At 48.8% G+C, this 14,955-nt stretch overlaps 2 protein-coding genes across 2 annotated transcripts in view; one reads left to right on the forward strand and one right to left on the reverse strand.

Annotated features, from left to right (window-relative positions):
- LOC136639120 (zinc finger protein RFP-like) overlaps window positions 1-14,955 on the reverse strand; it is a 573,475-nt gene that overhangs the window by 180,904 nt on the left and 377,616 nt on the right. The window lies entirely within an intron of this gene.
- LOC136640459 (tripartite motif-containing protein 10-like) overlaps window positions 1-14,955 on the forward strand; it is a 195,288-nt gene that overhangs the window by 93,533 nt on the left and 86,800 nt on the right. The window lies entirely within an intron of this gene.

The raw sequence follows: 14,955 nt of genomic DNA on the forward strand, positions 1-14,955 counted from the left end.
GAAAGAGAGGTGTTAACTGGGATTATGGTTGGCAACCTTCAGTCTCAAAAGACTATGGTAGTTTGGGGGGAATGTGCCTGTGGGAGGAAGTGGGGTGTGGAGAAGAGAAGCACCAATTGCCTGCTAGTGTATTTGAGAAAAAAAAGAGCATGACCAAAAGCCCAATCCTAGCCATGACTGCTCAGATGTAATCCCCATTATAGTCAATGGGGCTTACTCCCTGGTAAGTGTGGAAGGGATTGTGGCCCAACTCTAACAGGCAAGAAGTGTCTTGATGGGGAAGGCAACACAGGGAGGGTCACTTTGGGAAGGTGCAGGCAAGGAAAGGGGACTTTCAAGGACCCTCTTCAGCCAGCCAGTCCCTTGGTTGGTGGCCTCAGCAGACTTGCTCACTTCACAGGTCTGCAAAAAAAATTTTTGGACAGCTGTTTTGGTTTTGTTGACTGATTCTTACGTTTTTTGGTGCATAACGGCCACCATTGTGAAGTAAAACTGCTTTTAAGCTTCTTTTGGAAGAGTCAATGAAAAGCCTCCATTCAGAAGAATCATACTGAATGTAGAACTGAGCCATCAACCCCTCTAAATCAGAGCAAAACACCAAATTGCCCTCATGAAAAAAGTAAGACAGAAAGTGCCCTAGCAAGCACACTCAACAATGCAGTGATCACCATCAGGACCAATAAACATGTATTTTCATGTTTTTGGGAGCACTGGCAATGAAAAAAAATTTGTTTTTCCATGTTCAGTTTTTTTTCCCCAAGTATGATGAATTTGAAATTTAGCAATTTCCAGCTACCTGTTTGACCAAGGCACATTTCGATTGTGAAAAAACCTGACATCCCAGGAAAAAACGGTGGTCATTTTCGAATTCAGCGCACCAAAAAACATAAGAATCAGATAAAATTATGAAAACAGCTTTTTGGTTGCAGACCTGTGCTTCCTACCTGCTTCTGGCTCCCTCCTTCTCACTTACTTCAGGCTCCCACCCAGAGCTCACCAGGCTTCTCTGGCTGCCCAATCCGCATGCAGGGCAGGCAACAACCTAACAACCACCTCACTGCCGAATCCCATGCGTGTCTACTCAGAAATAAGCCGCATAATAGTCAACAGGGCTTACTCCCATGTAAGTGAGGATCGGGTTGCAGCCTTAGTCTTGCTCAGCAGTGGCAGCAAAGCAGCCATGACCAGCCCCTTCATTGGCTGCTCCTTTTTCTTCTGCTGCCTCGTGAGGCTCAAAGCAGCTGCTTCCCCGTGTGCACGGCTGCTGCCTGTCTCCTCCTGCCCCACGGCACACCTGAGGCAGCCTCGCGGCACACCAGTATATCTTGGCACAGCGTTTGAAAAACGCTGCATTAGGTGGTTATGTTTTTATTTTCTGGTTCTTGGACATAACTTTTGATAGAATACAGATATTTCCGTGCAGTTTGCTTCATTGTGTTCTGCATTAAATTACCTTTCCAATGATGTATGTAATGATGGTATTATTTATTCATACATGCCAAGGTTTTCCCAACTTTGCCCATTAATGTCTGACTCAGCTTGTTGCCCCCTGACTGAGCTTGTCGCCCAGTGCAATACCTACCACCTGCACCCCCTCAGCTACGTCACTGCCTGGAGCAAAGTGACATGATGGAGGACAACTGAGGGCTCCTCTGGCCAGGTCTTGAGCCTCCCCCTTTAGTCGCCTGACTGCAACCTCCTCTCCTTTCTGCAGGAAGATCAAAATGTGCCACAGCAGGCACAAAAGCAATATTTTGTTCAAATGCTCCTGCCTTTGCAAACCAGAAAATCCTGAAGCCCATGGACAGAGGAAGAAGAAGCACTTTGCTCTCACCTCCTGGAGGAGTGTCACGGGAAGACGTTCAGCCTGTCATCTCCCCCCCCCCCACCCACTTTTCCATCATTCAGCATTGTGAAGGCTCCTTTATCACTAACCACTGCACCAAAAAGGTGAACATAAAATGATAGGAGCCCAGACGGAATGACAATGCCACAGTCTCCACCTTTCTCCAGCTCTTCTTCTGAGAATGTTGACTTTGAGGAGGGGCACCTTCAGTGGATAATTCTGTGGCTCCCTGGCTGCCTTTGGTGCTCCCTGGGGAGCTGCATCTCAGGATCTGGTTTGGGAACCACTGGTCCACCACTTAGCTAGGCTGCTGTTATCAACTGCATGTGCACAAGAGCAGAGGCTGGTGAAGGTTACCAAAGACATGGACTCACAGCTTCTAAGATGACGTATCATTTGAATGGTCAGAGGTTCCTACTGCTGGTGGAACAGAGAGCAAAATAAAACAGGAGAACCTGCTTCTCATGGCTTCTTAAGGAGGGACGTATGAAACAAGAAAAAGAGACCAATGAGAAGTCTAGTCTACACAGGTGAGAGCATCCCATATGCTTGCATGGTACAAACTGAACAGGCAACGGCTCCCCCTCCTGATGGGGAAAAACACCTACCTCCACTGTTCATGTACAAGTTTTATCAAAATAATTAGAAAAAACAGAAAAAAGGCGAGTAAAACATAAAACGTTAACATCCAAAGACAATGCAGACGACAACTGGGAAATTTGGATTCACTAAAACCCAAATCCTAAATTGTCATGATTTCTAGCACAGAGGGTGTAGTCAGATATTTATCCTTCAGGCTGACAGAGGCAGGCTGGCAGGAGGCATGAGAGAGGGTGACAGGAGGGTGTAGCAGAGGTGGGGGGCATTTTTGGGTGGGGGTGCAGTCTGGGAGGTAGTAAACTATCCACTTACCTACGTTGAGCTCTAGTGAGCACCTTACTTGTGCCGGATACAGCTCAGGCCATTCCGCCAGCCTGTTCTAGCGCAAGTTGGGACTGGGCTGCCCGGCTTGCAACTGTAGCAGAAGGAGGGGGAGTCAGGGACCAATGGAAACAATACTGGGCAGAGGAGGATCTTGCAGGCCCTTCTCTGTTGAAATGGTATCAGTGCAGCATAATCTGTAGACTGAAGAGGATGAAGGAAGCAGGAAAAAGAGGGGAGGCCCCAAGTGGACCACAGAATTTGCAGAGGGGATCCAGGATCCAAATCCACATCACCTGGTGCACCCTGATTCAATTCCTCTCAACGGCCCTGCAAGCTGATGGTCTTATTCCTACGAACCGTGATTTGAGTGACTGTGGTCACTAGTGGTGTCACCTCCCCCTTTGTGTGTCTCCTGGTGCAGCCGCACCCCCAGCAGTGCCACTGAGCCCAACACTCCCAGCAGCCTTGACAACGGCCTTTGCCAAGGCAGATCACTCTCTTCTGCTGTGCTTTGGAATGGTCTCCAGCTGTTCTTCAAGCACTGCTGTGCAAGCCTTAAAAAGAAAATGGACTTGCATGATTCAGAGTGACCAGATGTCCTCTTTTTCCAGGACATATCCTCTTTTCTGAGCCTCATGTTTCAAAACAGGAGACATCCACTAAAATTGAGTGTTGGGAGAGTTAGAACAGACAAAAGAAAATATTTCTTTACTCAGCATGTGGTAGGTCTGTGGAACTCCTTGCCACAGCATGTGGTGATGGCATCTGACCTGGATGCCTTTAAAAGGGAATTGGACAAGTTTCTGGAGGAAAAATTCATTACAGGTTACAAGCCATGATGTGTAGGTGCAACCTCCTGATTTTAGAAATGGGCTATGTCAGATGCAAGGGAGGGCACCAGGATGAGGTCTCTTGTTATCTGGTGTGCTCCCTGGGGCATTTGGTGGGCCGCTGTGAGATACAGGAAGCTGGACTAGATGGGCCTATGGCCTGATCCAGTGGGGCTGTTCTTATGGTCTCATGTCCTGGAAAAGAACTTAAATTTTCTCCTTTTTCCTGTAAGCAGGCAGTGCAGAGCCTTCTTGAAATGAATAAATTATTAAATTTAAAACTAAATTACATATAAGTAATAGTTTCAAATTAGACACATGAAAGCAATACATGAGTGTTTTTAACTTTGATTTTGTCATGTCCTACATTTTTCTTGGATGTCCCACATTTGGAGGTGCCTGGTCCTCTTTTGCGGTGGTGACATCCAGTCACCCTGGCCTGATCAAAGAAATCATCTCTGCCCTTTGGACACAGGTGAGGCCGAATGAGGGGAGCAAGCTTTGGAGTGCCACAGAGCCCTTCTCGAAGCATTCGCGGGCATGCTTTGTAAAGAAAACAGATGTGCATGCCAGGCTGGCAGAACTGAGAACTTGGTGTTCTTCCAGGAGGAGGGCTGCAGCTCAGTGGGGCAGCAGGGGCTCCAACCTCTTAGGCTGCAATCCTAACCACACTTTCCTGAGAGTAAGCCCCATTGAACACAATAGGTCTTACTTCTGTTTAGGATTGTGCCCTTAAAGAGATAAGTGACTACTTCTTCAGGTGGAAGGGAGGGGGAGGCCTTTGCTGAGTTCTGAGCCCCTCTGGCTGCTCCTTTGTGTCATACTTTGGGTGTCCCCAACTAGTGAGGATAAGACCCTGATTGCAGAATGGGCTGAACCAGCTTCAGGATTTCAGGGTAAGGCTCATTCCCTGCAAGGAGCCCCCAACAGGCTGCAGGAGGGGATCCAGGCGAAGCATCCCACTTCCAAGGGGGCTTCTGATGAGACCCACCATGCTTGGAGTCTCCTGCGGAGGACCATTAGGGCAGCTCTCTCCCCTTTGCATTGGGACTGGCAGCAGAAGTCTGCACAGTATCTATGGAGGGGAGGGGGGGTCCTTGGATCCTGGTGCTGGGATTCATTCAGAGGCTTTCAGAGTTGTTTCAGTCTGGCAAGGGTTAACATCTCACATCAGAGGAGATCTCCAGTCCTTTCCAAGATAAAAACTTTATTTTTCCTACCAGATGACATACCTGGTGACCTGGTGACATACCCCCCCCCCCCCAGAAGAGAAAATGAAAGTGACTCCTGTTTCCTTGTACCAGGAGCCATGGCAGCTGCAGGGGACATCCAGGCTCTCTGCGAGGAAGCCACCTGCCCCATCTGCCTGGACTATTTCAGGGATCCAGTGACCATTGCAGTGTGGGCACAACTTCTGCCAAGCCTGCCTGGCCCAGAGCTGGGGGGAGCAGGAGGAGGCAGTAGCCCCCAGTGCAAAGAGAAAATTCAGCAGAGGGACACGGCTCATCCCCAACTCATCCTGTCTGAAGACTGCAGAAGTGTGAGAAGGGAAGACGAATGGCAAGTTCTGCCTGACTATCCTGAGAGATTGGACTTCTGGCCTTTTGTGTTGGGCCAGGAGGGATTCACAGCAGGCAGACACTTGTGGGAAGTCACTGTGGGGAGTGAGGAGCAGTGGGGTGTGGGGGTGGCCATGAAGTCTGTGAGGAGAAAGGACAGGTTTGATCTTAATCCTGAGAAAGGGATCTGGGCTGTGGGGAAGTGGGGAGGTCAGTGCAGAGTTTTTAATCCCCCTGCTAACGCTCCTCTGTCCTTGAAGAAGGAGCTCAAGAGGATCCCAGTAACTCTGAACTATGCTGAGGGACAGGTGGCTTTTTCGGATGCTGACACAGAAGTCCATCTCTACTCTCACTCAGGGGCCTCCTTCGGCAGAGAGACCCTCCTCCCCTTCTTTTTTTATATAGTAAAGGCCTCCCAAAACTCTCTCCCTGATGGTCTTCTCAGGCTTTGCTGGAGTCTCTTTCCAGGCCAGAGTGATCAACAAGAAAGTGCGGTCTATAAGCAGGTTTAAATGGTAGAATATATGCCTTGAAATTAGCCTTAAAAAGAGGGGTCAAATGATACAGAACTAGAGAACAGAACTAGGAGGGTAAGAACCTAGGAAGGGCGAGTTCCCAACCACCCAGGCAATCTAGCACAGTCCATTTCAGCAATTTAGCATCACCACCTTTAGGAGGTGATAAGAGCCCCATTAGACTAATCCAAGCAACCAATTCAGGGACCTGCAGAGTGGATTAAGCCCATCAACAGCCTTTTGTCTTCCTGAGCTTCCTGAGCTTTTGTAATCTCACCTGGGAAGACCAGCCCCCTTTCAATCAGCAAGGAGGGAGGGAGGAGGAGCTAGCTAGGGGTATAAAGCTAGGGCCTCTCTTCAGGAGTGTGTGGCCTCTGGGACCCCAAGTTCCAGGTAAGGTACCACGAGTTTAGCATCTGGGCGGGGAGGCCAGGGCCCCACACACCTCTTCCCTTGAGAAGAGGGCTGCTAACCAGTGTAGGGTTTTTAAAAGTACCCCCAGTGCTTTTTTTGTAAAAAAAAAAAAAAAAGGTGCAGGAACTCACAACTTGTTAATCTTTTATTTACTTATTTTTTAACCATTTTTTATTGGAGAAATAAAATATTTTTTATGTGCTTCTCCCCTAAAGATGAACTTACTTCTGAGTAGACATGCATAGGATTGGGCTGTCAATCTCCACATCCCCTTCCCCCTAGCTACTTTTCCAACACATGGGGAAAAATACTGTACAGGTGCACTTGTAGCGTGTAGTATGTAGTGTGGCACTACTTCGAGGAGAGGAGGCAGCGAATGGATTCTGAAAAATGACTTACATGAGTTCCATGTAATAAAATTACTCTAAGCAACTGTGGGAGTAAACAAAAAAGGAATTCTTACACGAGAGGGGTCCACATAGGTGCACATAGAAACAGCTACGTTTGCAAACAAGCCATTAAATATGGTTTAATTCAGGTATCAGAATACTCTGTGTCTTTGGGAAGGCGCTTGGCATGCAATTGTATGTTCTCTGCTGCCCTGAGCAGCTGCTGTGCATTGCTGGAGAGGAGCTGCAAATGCTGGCTGGCGGAGGGCATGCTTGTGGGGGAAGGATGAGGAGGATCTCTGGCAAGGCTGGACAGCATGTTGTACACACGTAGAATCCCATTTCACCTGCCCTTAGCATGTGAAAATGGGTGCAGATATATATCTCTGCCAGGATTAAGAGCCCAATCCTAGGTATGTCTACTCTGAAGTAAGTCTCATTCTAGTCAATGGAGCTTACTCCCAGGAAAGTGCCTAGGATTGCAGCCTAAGAGCCCAATCCTATGCATGTCTACTCAGATGTCCACTTTAGTAAATGGGGCTTACTGTGGATAGGATGGCAGCCTCAGATCCCAATCCTGTGCCTGTTTACTCAGAAGTCAGTCCCATTAGAGTCAATGAGGCTTCCTCCCAGGAAAGTGGGGAGAGGACTGCAACCTCAGAGCCAATGGCTGTCTCCTCAGAAGTCAGTCCCATTAGAGGCAGTGGGGCATCCTCCCAGGAAAGTGTGGACAGGACTACAGCCTCAGAGCCCCTCTTCTGCCTGTCTACTCAGAAGTCAGTCCCAGTAGAGGCAGTGGGGTTCACTCCCAGGAAAGTGTGGAGAGGTCTGCAGCCTCAGAGCCGTTCCTCTGCCAGTCTACTCAGGCTGCAAGGCTATGCACCCTTTCCCAGGAGCAAGCCCCATTGAGCAAAATAAGACTTACTTATGAGTAGACATGCCTAGGCTAGTGCTGCAGATTGGCACGGGGGCTGCACCAGCCAGCTTCCTTCCCCTCCTCCTCCACCAAGCCAGTACCTGGGCGTTCCATGGGTGCCACAGCCTGTCTCCCTGGCTGGCTGGCTGGCTGTCCTCCTCCTCAGTATCAGCGCATGTCCCCCACGCCCTCCACAGGTTTGGAAGCTGTGCAGGGAAGCAGAGCCTGGGGGGAGGGGAGGCAGGCTGGGCTCAGGCGAGAGCTTGGAGATGGGGGCAGGAGTGGTCGTTGTGCGGTCAGGCAGGGGCCAGGCGCCCGCCCACCCGCTACCCCGAGCACCCACCCAGCGAATGCCTCTGTTTTGCTCCCCGGTTTTGCTCTGTTTTGCTCCAGAAGGCCTCCTGGAATGCCTCCGAAGGGGAGGGGCCCCTGCAAAAAGGTGCTGGAACTCCGTCCCCCCACATTCCATTAGAAAAAAAGCCCTGAGTACCCCTAAATTAAAAAAAAAAAAAAAGCTATGCAGTCAGGCAGCCAGATAGCAGGGCAGGGGCTATCCAGTGTTCTGCATCAAGTGCCACATGTATGACTATTTGCCTCTGGGGCATAAGTCATGGGTGTGTCCTCGGTGCAAGGAGCTCCGGGGTCTCAGGGAACGCGTCTGCTCCCTTGAAGCCTTGGTGGCCGACCTGGAGAAGCAGAGGCAGGCAGAGAAGGACCATGGGGAGACTTCCAGGGACGATCAGGCTTCGTTCCAACCTCAGGCGTGCAGCTCCTCAGCTGCCCAGGTGGGAAGTCTCGGGGCTGGAGGACGTCATCCTGGAGAGGAGGGAAACAATCCCCTAGGGGGACCGCTTCTCCAGGAGACAGGCCCATATCTGAACGCATATCTGAACCCCTCGGTGGGAGGGGGATCGGGTGCTTCTTGTCGTGGGTGATTCAATTTTTAGAAATATAGAGAGGGGGGGTTTGCGACGGATGTGAGGACCACATGGCGACTTGTCTGCCTGGTGCAAAGGTTGCGGACATCACTTCTCGTCTAGACAGGCTGGTAGACAGTGGTGGGGAGGAGGTAGCGGTTGTGGTGCATGTCGGCACCGACGACGTGGGCAAGTGTAGCCGGGAGGTCCTGGAGGCCAAATTTAGGCTTTTAGGGAGGAAGCTGAAAGCCAGGACCTCAAAGGTAGCGTTCTCTGAAGTGCTACCTGTTCCACGCGCAGGGCCAGCTAGGCAGGCGGAGATCAGGGGTCTCAATGTGTGGATGAGACGGTGGTGTAGGGAGGAGGGGTTTAGATTCGTTAGGCACTGGGGAACGTTTTGGGACAAGCAGGGCCTGTACAAGAGGGATGGGCTTCACTTGAACCAGAATGGAACCAGACTGCTGGCGCATAACATTAAAAAGGTGGCAGAGCAGCATTTAAACTGATCTCTGGGGGAAGGCCGAGAGGAGCCGAGGGGCATCCGGTTCGGGACTCCTCATCCCTATGGGATGAGGATGGGGAGGTTAGAGAACAACAAGACAAAGGCAGAGTAGGAGAAGAAATTGGGAATGGTAGCGTGATGGGATGTGACAGATGGTTTGGCACACCCTCACCCTCAGCAGTGTCTTTTCTAGTGGCTGTCTGCTGGTGTTGCATCTTTTTAGATTGTGAGCCCTTTTGGGACAGGGAGCCATTAGATTTATGATTTTCTCTGTAAACCGCTTTGTGAACTTTTTGTTGAAAATCGGTATATAAATACTGTTGTTGTTGTTGTTGAGAGGATGCGGGGACAAAGGAGCGAATAAGCAGCCTATCCTGGGGCATTCCATGTACAAATGCTTTTATGTGAATGCCCGAAGTCTCCGAGCAAAGAAGGTAGAACTGGAATGTCTGGTGACAAAGGAAAACATTGACATAGTGGGCATAACCGAAACCTGGTGGAATGCGGATAATCAGTGCGATACTGCAATCCCAGGCTATAAACTCTACAGGACGGACAGGGAGGGGCGTGTTGGAGGTGGGGTGGCCGTTTATGTTAAGGAAGGGATAGAATGCAGCAAAGCAGAGATTGAAGGCGGGTCCGACTCCACCGTAGAATCTCTGTGGGTTAAATTACCAGGCCTGTGGGGCGATGTAATACTGGGGGCGTACTATCGTCCTCCAGACCAGAAATCAGAAGGGGACCGTGAAATGAGGAAACAGATCAGGGAGGTGACAAGGAGGGACAGGGTTGTAATCATGGGAGACTTCAATTATCCTCATATTGACTGGGTCAATTTGTGTTCTGGTCACAAAAAGGAGACCGGATTCCTTGACATGCTAAATGACTGTGCCTTAGAGCAGCTAGTCATGGAGCCCACCAGAGGACAGGTGACTCTGGATTTAATATTGTGCGGTACACAGGACCTGGTTAGAGATGTCAATGTTACGGAGCCATTGGGGAACAGTGATCATCCTGCGATCCGTTTCGACGTGCACATCGGGGGAAGAATACCGGGCAAATCTCTCACAAAAACCCTTGACTTCCGACGAGCGGACTTCCCACAAATGAGGAGGCTGGTTAAAAGGAGGTTGAAAGGGAAGATAAAAAGAGTCCAATCCCTCCAGAGTTCATGGAGGCTGCTTAAAACAACAGTAATAGAGGCCCAGCAGAGGTGTATACCACAAAGAAAGAAGGGTTCCACTAAATCCAGGAGAGTGCCCGCATGGCTAACAAGCCAAGTTAGAGAGGCTGTAAAGGGCAAGGAAGATTCCTCCCATAAATGGAAGTCTTGCCCTAATGAGGAGAATAAAAAGGAACATAAACTGTGGCAAAAAAAATGTAAGAAGGTGATACGGGAGGCCAAGCGAGACTATGAGGAACGCATGACCAGCAACATTAAGGGGAATAATAAAAGCTTCTTCAAATATGTTAGAAGCAGGAAACCTGCCAGAGAAGCGGTTGGCCCTCTGGATGGTGTAGGAGGGAAAGGGGAGATAAAAGGAGACTTAGAGATGGCAGAGAAATTAAATGAGTTCTTTGCATCTGTCTTCACAGCAGAAGACCTCGGGCAGATACTGCTGCCCGAACGGCCCCTCCTGACTGAGGAATTAGGTCAGATAGAGGTTAAAAGAGAAGATGTTTCAGACTGCATTGATAAATTAAAGATCAATATGTCACGGGGCCCTGATGGCATCCACCCAAGAGTTATTAAGGAATTGAAGAATGAAGTTGCTGATCTCTTGACTAAGATATACAACTTGTCCCTCAAAACGACCATGGTGCCAGAAGACTGGAGGACAGCACACCTATCTTTAAAAAGGGAAAGAGGGGTGACCCGGGAAACTATAGGCCAGTCAGCCTAACATCTATACCGGGTAAGATGGTGGAACGCCTCATCAAAGATAGGATCTCAAAACACATAGACGAACAGGCCTTGCTGAGGGAGAATCAGCATGGCTTCTGTAAGGGTAGGTCTTGCCTCATGAACCTTATAGAATTCTTTGAAAAAGTCAACAGGCATGTGGATGCGGGAGAACCCATAGACATTATATATCTGGACTTTCAGAAGGCGTTCGACACTGTCCCTCACCAAAGGCTACTAAAAAAAAAAACTCCACAGTCAGGGAATTAGAGGACAGGTCCTCTCATGGATTGAGAACTGGTTGAAGAACAGGAAACAGAGAGTGGGTGTCAATGGGCAATTTTCACAATGGTGAGAAGTGAAAAGCGGTGTGCCCCAAGGATCTGTCCTGGGACCGATGTGTTTCAACCTCTTCATAAATGACCTGGAGACAGGGGTAAGCAGTGAGGTGGCAAAGTTTGCAGATGACACCAAACTTTTCCGAGCGGTGAAGACCAGAAGTGATTGTGAGGAGCTCCAGAAGGATCTCTCCAGACTGGCAGAATGGGCAGCAAAATGGCAGATGCGCTTCAATGTCAGTAAGTGTAAGGTCATGCACATTGGGGCAAAAAATCAAAACTTCACATATAGGCTGATGGGTTCTGAGCTGTCTGTGACAGATCGGGAGAGAGATCTTGGGGGGGTGGTGGACAGGTCGACGAAAGTGTCGACTCAATATGCGGCGGCAATAAAGAAGGCCAATTCTATGCTTGGGATCATTAGGAAACGCATTGAGAACAAAACGGCTAATATTATAATGCTGTTGTACAAATCGATGGTAAGGCCACACCTGGAGTATTGTGTCCAGTTCTGGTCGCCGCATCTCAAAAAAGACATAGTGGAAACGGAAAAGGTGCAAAAGAGAGCAACTAAGATGATTACGGGGCTGGGGCACCTTCCTTATGAGGAAAGGCTATGGCGTCTGGGCCTCTTCAGCCTAGAAAAGAGGTGCCTGAGGGGGGAGATGATTGAGACATACAACATTATGCAGAGGATGGACAGAGTGGATAGAGAAATGCTCTTTATACTCTCACATAACACCAGAACCAGGGGACATCCACTAAAATTGAGTGTTGGGAGACTTAGGACAGACAAAGGAAAATATTTCTATACTCAGCATGTGGTTGGTCTGTGGAACTCCTTGCCACAGGATGTGGTGATGGCGACTGACCTGGACGCCTTTAAAAGGGGATTGGACAGGTTTCTGGAGGAAAAATCCATTACGGGGTACAAGCCATGATGTGTATGTGCAACCTCCTGATTTTAGAAATGGGTTATGTCAGAATGCCAGATGCAAGGGAGGGCACCAGGATGAGGTCTCTTGTTATTTGGTGTGCTCCCTGGGGCATCTGGTGGGCCGCTGTAAGATACAGGAAGCTGGACTAGATGGTTCTATGGCCTGAATCAGTGGGACTGTTCTTATGTTCTTATGATACACGGGTCAGTGCAGTAAATAAAGCGTCTGGAAGCAGTTGCTGGGTGATGTGGGGTTGGGAGCAGGAATGAGAAGCAGGACACAGGCGGGAGGGGGGGATGGAGCAGTTTGACTTTCTATTGATTGTTCTGAGGCAGCAACAAAAGCAAAGGAAAAAAAACAGTAGCCATTTTCACTTCTTCTCCAAGCTGGCAGGAAAATGAAGGCGCTTGAGGAATCGCAGTCTGTGAGGGAAGTTCGGCTCCATCCTCTGCACAGAGCCTGCAGGTTCCACCAGCACGTTCATCTCCCTTCCTGCTTGGAGAAAAAGACAAATGGCTCCTTCCTTCCCCATCCCGGATTTAATAGAGGTTCACAGATAATTCCTTGATTTTTTGGCTTGGCTTATCTGTGAGATCATCTTGTACTTGAGTATCTCCAGTAATTGAGAGCCATTTGACAGCCAGAGCCTCTTTTCCAGCTCTGCAAAGGCCTCTCAACTCTCAGGCAGTCATCAAAACTAAGTTGCATGAAATCTGCTCTTTGCTCTCTGTCCAGGAATTTCCTCCTCCTCCTTCAGCTTCTTTCTCGAAGAGACAATCACACGTTCATGGCAACAAATAACACCATCATCTTATGCAGCGATGCCCAAACTCTTTTGCACTGCAATTCCCCTTTATTCCTCTGCAGTGCGTTATGAGGAATGTGTGGCGCTAGAGGAAGCCTCCACCTGGTCACGCAAGGTTGCAGGCTCTGTCTATGAGCCTTGGAATGGCCCGCAAAGCCTCCAGCAGCCACTTCTGGATTTTGGAAGGACACTTCCAGCAGTGGCATAGCTCATGATTGTGTAGCCCAGTGCCAAGCTCAAAATGCTGCCCCGGAAGTGCATCAAAATGATGCAACCAGAAGTGACGTCACACTCGGGCTTTTAAAAAGTGAAAATCATGGGGAAACTCGCCTCCTAGCCCCGGCAGCTCACCACCCACTTGCTGTAGCGCCTCCCCCCAGTCACCGACATAGCTAAGGCATCTATCTGCTACTTGGGGTTAAAGAAAATTTGTAGCCCTCCCCCCAAGACAAAACAAAATCTAATTAAGTAAATAAATAAAAAGTGAGCCTCTTATTCGTTCGAGACAGTGTGCTGGAGTGAAGTGACAGTTATTCTCCCCCTGCTAAATATATGAGGAGCACCATTTGAAAAATTGCCTCTTTACCCAGTAAGTATTATGAGACATGAAATGAGAGCTGACACATATTAACACCTTATTGGTTCCATGCTGTATCATAATATCATCTCATTGGCTCTCAGAACAATCAGTTTCTCGGGTCAGTTTTGAGTTAAGTAAATCCACTTTTGGTTCCATAAGGCAGTTGTGTTTTCATTTTCTGGTTAATTGGCCATAACTTTTGAGAGAGTACAGATATTCCAATGAGGTTTGTTTCACTGGGTTCTGCATTAAATTACCTTTCCAATTATATCTAACATGGTTTTAACAATTTTGATCACTAGTGTCAAGCTCAGCTTGTTGCCCCTTAAAACCCGATGCCCAGTAGAACTGCTACCCCTGCACCCCTTTAACTATACCACAGACTTCCAATTTGCTTCCAGAAAGCAAAAGTGGGTTAAAGAGGCTTCTGTGGGCCATTCTGAAGTCCACAAAGCCAAACAGAGTGCAAAGGTAGCCTGGAGAAGAGCATTCCATTTGTGAGCAAGGACAGCTGGGAAAGACAATCTGCAACAATAACAGGCCTGGCCTCTGTGCCACCTCAGGTCAGATATGCAACACGCTGGCCCCCCAAGACACACTGCTCCCCCCCCCCACGGATACATACTAAGCTGAGGAACCTCACTTGACTTTCTTTGACACTCTGAAAGTCTTCTGAGAACGCCACAGAAAACCGGAGGTACAATGAAAGGTGCTTCTGAGGCCTGAGAAGGCTTACAATGTGCTAAGGTTTTGCCTGCCCCTGGAATGGCTCTGGAGGGTGGGAGGGGGCAGCTGCGGCTTGTAGAGAGGACGCCATGGTGGGTGCAGCAGTACCACCCAATGCACTCAGGTACTGCACCTGGGGCTTTTGCTCCCCCCCCCCACACCTCTACTGGCCCACCACTGATCTACAACCCACCTCATGTGAGCTCATGACCCACAGTTTGACAGCTCCTGATCTAGACTATTCTGAGGCAGAAATGGGTGTCCCATTAAGGAAACCAGTTCGTTTCCTGCTTCCATGTCCCTCAGTCCCGCTTTCAGTCTTCCTTTTACTTCTCTCTGCAAAGGCTGGAAACGTAGAGAGCAAACCTCCTTTACTGTTGCTATTCAACGAGGCTGCTGGGACCTTTGAGGCAGAATCCCTCTTTTCTGAGATCTCCAGCCACACCTGGTGCCAAATGCTGAACCCAAATCTAGGCTGGTCTCCTTTTCTCAAGACTACATGACTATGAGACAGACAAATCTTCATGGATGCCCAGTCTCTTGTTCAGCCCAGCTCAAAGTTCTGATTATTGTTTTCAAGAAAAATAAATGTTTATGGAGTTGGAAATCTGTGTCATGGATGATGCAGGTGGGTTCTTGATCTTGCGAATGCTGACCAATCAGTGCTGAATACAACCAACAGGCAGAACCGGTTTTCCAAAGCCTTTTTGAAACACAAACATTGCTGTTGATTGTAAATCATTTCTATCTTGTTCCCCATGTTTAAGGAAACAAAGGGTAGGACAAGATTTATCACAGTTGCAAGAAAACCTGAAATGTTTCTTGCTCCTTGTTGCTTGCCTTTTTTTCTTCC

The sequence above is a fragment of the Tiliqua scincoides genome, chromosome 2, assembly GCF_035046505.1.
Source record: "Tiliqua scincoides isolate rTilSci1 chromosome 2, rTilSci1.hap2, whole genome shotgun sequence".
NCBI classification, from domain to species: Eukaryota; Metazoa; Chordata; class Lepidosauria; order Squamata; family Scincidae; genus Tiliqua; species Tiliqua scincoides.